The following is a 6,023-nucleotide window of genomic DNA, read 5'->3' on the forward strand; positions in this document are numbered from 1 at the left end:
ACAGGAGAACTTCCCAGTGGTTCAGGGCATGTCTGTCTATCTCCCACATTGCTCTCCTTAATGGCACCTAAAACTTGCTACCTGGCTTTGAAGGAGTCAGGAAGCCAAACTGCATTTGGAACCAAGTATCAGGGGTGGGAGTGAGGGGAGCTTAGATCTTCAGCAAACTTGCTAACTGCAGGCAGTGCTACTCTCCACTTCATAATCACCCTAGAAATTGGCACAGCAAGTCTGTTAGCTTAGGAGTCTGGCCTCTTATACAAACAATATAGAGTTGGGGCAAGTGCCAGAGTTACACTGTGAGTGACTCCTCTGGGCGGAGTTCAGGGCCTTTTTGGAATTTTCTGTTAGTGTGTGTTCTGAACGGGTGATGGCTTTGCACTAACATGTTAAATTGCCAATCAAACACCTTGATTTCCACCAGTAGTATTAGCTAACAATATTACTAAACGAGCATCTTATCTGCTTCCTCAGTCTACAAGCAAGCAGTGTGTATTGACCAAATGGTTTAATTGTGGAGATGGCAGCATTTCTGTAACATACCTTTAGCTAATGGCTAACAAAAGCAAGACAAGAGTAAAACAAAATGTGTGTTTTAACTTATCAAATTGCTGAGATACAAAGGGGCCACAGCACAATTTTGGTCTTTAGGTGCAGGGATGAACCCTGTCATCCTTCCTCTTCCTGGCTTACCACTGAGCCTCTTTGCTTATCATTTTCATCCTCATCCTAAACTCAGAAGAGTCAAGAGAGGTGGCCTTGGAGCTGTATTGGGTCCTTCCCCGCCCCCTGTACTCAATTTGCCCAAGATCACCACAAATATTTCCTCTTAACCTCAATACCCTTTCTAGTTACTCCAACTGAACATAGTAGTATTAAAAATGCATGTACACATTTACCCATGCACCCAATGGCAGGCTTCTGCCTGAGCATTGCTCTTTCATGGGGGTAGGTTTGAGTATGTGTTGACTAAGGCTGATAGTTGCTAATCTGTGCTTTCAAAACTACCCGATCACTCAGTGGGTAGAGCCAGGGTGGGTAGAGGCCCTTTTGTCAGGTCAAGGCAGGGCTCGTACATATTGGCTGGTTCAAGTGGAGTGTGTGAGCGAAGCCTAATGAATCCGAATGTGTGTGAGGTACCACTGACAATTTAAAGGAGGGGTGGATAGACTTTAGGCTGCTGGGATCTACTTTGTTTTTCACTAGGATGACAAAGGTCCAGCAACTACAGCCTGGTGCAAAACACTGGTTCAGGAAGGCAAAGATGGAGTTGCGGAACAAGGTACCTCTGAGTACATGCTCAGCCCAAGAATTCGAGTTCAGGACCAGATCTGGAGCTCATACAAATACAGAAATCCTTTCACACAAAAATCTACTACTTTTTCCCCAGAGGTTTCTTGATTTCAGCAGCTCAATTTAGCCTATTGTTAAACCACTGAGGACACAATCCTATACATGTTTAGACAGAAAAAAGTCCTACAGCTCCCAGCATTCCCCAGGCAGCCCCCATGGAGCTGATTGAACCTGCCCATTTTCAGGCAGTTAGGTGCAGTGGCTTTTATGCTAGTCACAGGTAAATTTTGCTATTTTCAAGAAAATCTGTCAAAGCAAAGAGCTATATATTTTTTTGTGTGCTTCCACATACATGCATGGAATTTGGGGACCTGGCAGCCCCTATGGAGCTGACTGAACCTGCCAAATTTCAGACAGTTAGGTCCAGTGGCTTTTGTGCTAGCCATGCATAAAGTTTCCTTTTCTCAAAGACTAAAACAAAAAGTAAAAACTGCCAAGCTACACAGGGGATTAGAAATCCTAATCAGAAGGTATTTAAGGTGACCATTAGGAGGTCACTATCCCTAATCTCTGGTCTAGGGTTTTTTGAGGTGCAAAAAACCTCCCCCTCCTTTTCTGCTCTTACATGCCCAGTGTTGGGAGCTTGCTTGCAATGGAATTTTGAAGAGGGAGAAGGAAGGACTTCATGTGAAATACTGGTATTTCACACAGCATCTGATTTTACTGCCCCAAAGTGGAAACTTTGGCTTCTGCAGAAGTTTAGTAGCTTCAGTACAGCAAAGGATCCAATCAGACTCCACAGACTTCTTCCCCCCCCTCCACTTTAATTTATCCTAAATAGCTGTAGGACTCAAATTATTTCAAAAGGAGGGTTAGGACTATGCAGCGTTGTGATCAAGGAACTGCTAAGGCTTTTAAACAGGTTCTACAGTTTTAAAAAAGCTAGAAAAGCCCTCAGCCACCTCACCTCATAAAGTTCATTTAAGTACGTGCAATCCTTTCAAACCCTCCACAGCCTCCTAAATTCCTCTGAAGTACTACCTCTCTGAAAGGAGCCACTTGGCTTAGGGAATTCTCTCTACCCCCCACCCCTGCATTTCCAGTCACCATTCTTCTTTTCTTCTTCCCTCCCCTATCCTTTCTTTCTCTTCTTTGTTCCACCCAGAGCATATCTCGAGGAATTCTTAAAGAGAATTCTCTTCGGTGGGCAAGAGAAGTTCTGAACTGTATTTGACTTTATACGAACAGACAAGAGGGTTGGTTTTTCTCCCTTCTCAAGTCTTTGAGAAGACTGGGTTCACATGGTTGCAGAGAAACAAATCTGGGGCTGTTTTGTTTGTCAGTTGCCATTATCCAGCAATGGGAAGGGCTGTAGCTCAGTGGCAGAGCACATGCTTGGCATGCAGAAGGTCCCGGGTTCAATCCCCAGCATCTGCAGGTATGGCTAGGAAAGAATCCTGCCTGAAACCCTGGAGAGCTGCTGCTGCCAGTCAGTGTCAACAATACTACGCTAGATGGACCCAGGGTCTGACTCAGTATAAGGCAGCTTCCTATGTTCCTATGAACAGAAAGCTTTAATAAAAATAGGAGGTTTTGGTTTGTTTTTTAAGTGGAGGGGAGATAAATACTGCTCATTTATACAATCCTATGTATGCCTACTGAGAAGTCCCATTATGTTTAATGAGGCTTACCTTCAGGAAAGTGTGCATAGGATTCCAGCACAAGTTACTTTTGCAGGGACATTTGCACTTTGATGTTGTAGATGTTTACTCAGAAATAAGTCCTGAGTTGTGAGCATGGTATTGCAGGCTTAATACAGTGCCTACCCAATTCCATCTAATGAATTGACTACCCTTTGACTACCTTTTCAGCTCAGTCCTAAGCATGTTTTGTCATTTGTGGGTTTGGGGTTGGTTTGTTTGTTGTTATTGTTTTTGCATGAACTCTAGCTTCAGTGGTGAGGGAAAGGCACTTAGTGCATGCTCAGAGTTTCTCCATAACTTAGCCGTAGTTTTGAAAACAGACTCATTGGCTGGATCGTGGTGAAGTCTTGGCACAAATGAAGTTGTGGGGAGGAAGATACAATGAGAGCTTGTGCATAGAGAGGAGTTGCACAAAACAAGACATCTGTTTTTATGAAGAGTTGTTGGCGGATGGTAGGATGAAGAGTGATGGTTGCATGGAGGGGAATAGAATTGGTAGGGGGAGAATGTAAGTGCTTAGTGATGAAAGAAAAGCATTCTGCATATGCTCAGAGGCACTCTGTATTTAAGAAGAGCCATGCTGCATCAGACCAAGGTCCATCTAGTCCAGCATTCTGTTCACACAGTGGCCAATCAGATGCCCATGGAAACCCACAAGTAGAACATGAGTGCAATAGCACTTTCCCACCCATGTTCCCCTGCTGTTAATATTGGTAAAATGTAAATAAATTCTAGTCATTCTAAATTTGCATGTATGTGTATCCTTCAGAAACTTTGCAGGCTTCTTGCCTGGGAGACACCTCTAATGAGCTATGCATTTTCATACAAATTTACCCAAAAACTATTGGCGAAGGGGTAAAGGGAAAGCAAATCACTTCCTCCCCCAAATTGCAGAACTCCCCTTCCACATGAACTGCTGCACCTATCCTTCTGAAACTTTGCTGGTTTCTTACTTAGGGACAACTCTAGGCTGTCTGTAATTTTCAGAACAATGGTCCACAAGGAAAATAAGATTAGTATGTCCTCCTTTGGAGACCTCAAAATGTCAAGACCACTCTTGCACAAACACCCTTGTGGCTATCATTCTGAAATTTGGAGACATGATCTCTGATGGGGCAATGAATCCTGAAATGTATATCCAATTCTTCTAAGTAATAAAATTTTTATTGGCAGTTCCCTTTAAAAGAAATCAAAATATAAGCCCTGCACCTATTTTTGTGACATTGGGCAGGAATAATCCCCTTCTAGGGGCTACTATGCCTGAAATTATCATCCAGTTCTGACCAAGATAAAAAAAGTTAGTTTTTTTTTTAAATTCCAATGGTAGTCAACAGGAAGCATAAAGACTCATTTTTCCAAACCTTGATTCAGGTTTGGAGCAGAGCTGAAATGGTCCGACTACAAATTTGCCTGAGCAGAAGCGGGATATTTTCCAAAATGCTGAATTGGGCTCTGAGCTGAAGTGGGGTGCGGGGTCAGTGCACACTTATGTACAGATGTATATGTATGTAATTTATACACACACGCAAGCACACCACATGTACACACCACACACACATATATATATTACAGGTGCACTTGAGGTACTTAAAATCCTTAAAGATGATGCTGTTAAAGTGCTACACTCAATATGCCAACACATTTGGAACACTCAACAGTGGCCACAAGACTGGAAAAGGTCAGTTTACATTCCAATTCCAAAGAAGGGCAACGCCAAAGAGTGTTCAAACTACCGTACAATTGCGCTCATTTCACATGCCAGCAAGGTGATGCTCAAAATCCTACAAGCTAGGCTTCAGCAGTATGCGAACCGAGAACTACCGGAAGTACAAGCGGGGTTTCGAAGAGGCAGAGGAACTAGAGATCAAATCGCCAACTTTCGCTGCATCATGGAGAAAGCAAGAGAATTCCAGAAAAATGTCTATTTCTGCTTCATTGACTACGCTAAAGCCTTTGATTGTGTGGATCACAACAAACTGTGGCAAATTCTGAAAGAGATGGGGGTACCAGACCACCTTACCTGTCTCCTGAGAAACCTGTACGAGGGTCAAGAAGCAACAGTAAGAACCAGACATGGAACAACCAATTGGTTCAAAATTGGGAAAGGAGTACGACAAGGCTGCATATTGTCGCCCTGCTTATTTAACTTATATGCAGAGTACATCATGAGAAACGCCGGGGTGGATGAATCACAGGTCGGAATTAAGATTGCCGGGAGAATTATCAACAACCTCAGATACGCAGACGATACCATCCTAATGGCAGAAAGCGAAGACGATCTAAACAGCCTCTTGTAGAGGGTGAAAGTGGAGAGTGCAAAAGCTGGTTTGAAACTCAACATTAAAAAAATGAAGATCGTGGCATCTGGCCCTATCACTTCCTGGTATATAGAAGGGGAAGAAATGGAAGCAGTGACAGATTTTACTTTCTTGGGCTCCAAGATCACTGCAGACGGTGACTGTAGCCATGAAATTAAAAGACGCTTGCTCCTTGGGAGGAAAGCTATGGCCAACCTAGACAGCATAGTAAGAAGCAGAGACATCACCTTGCCGACAAAGGTCTGTCTAATCAAAGCTATGGTTTTCCCAGTAGTAACGTATTGCTGTGAGAGCTGGACTATAAGGAAGGCTGAGCGCCGAAGAATCGATGCTTTCCAACTGTGGTGCTGGAGAAGACTCTTACGAGTCCCCTGGACTGCAAGGAGGTCAGATCAGTCCATCCTAAAGGAAATCAATCCTGAGAGCTCATTGGAAGGACAGATACTGACGCTGAAGCTCCAATATTTTGGCCACCTAATGCGAAGAGAAAACTCCCTGGAAAAGACCCTGATGCTGGGAAAGACTGAAGGCAGAAGGAGAAGGGGACGGCAGAGGAAGAGATGGCTAGATAGCATCACGGATGCAATGGATATGAACTTGAGCACACTCCGGGAGAGAGCGCAGGACAGGAAGGCCCGGCGTGCTCTGGTCCATGGGGTCACGAAGAGTCGGACACGACTGAACAACAACAACAGGTGCACTTAGACTT

This window comes from Heloderma suspectum, chromosome 10 (assembly GCF_057233095.1).
Source record: "Heloderma suspectum isolate Gila_16-S chromosome 10, 16-S_ref, whole genome shotgun sequence".
In the NCBI taxonomy this organism is placed as follows: Eukaryota; Metazoa; Chordata; class Lepidosauria; order Squamata; family Helodermatidae; genus Heloderma; species Heloderma suspectum.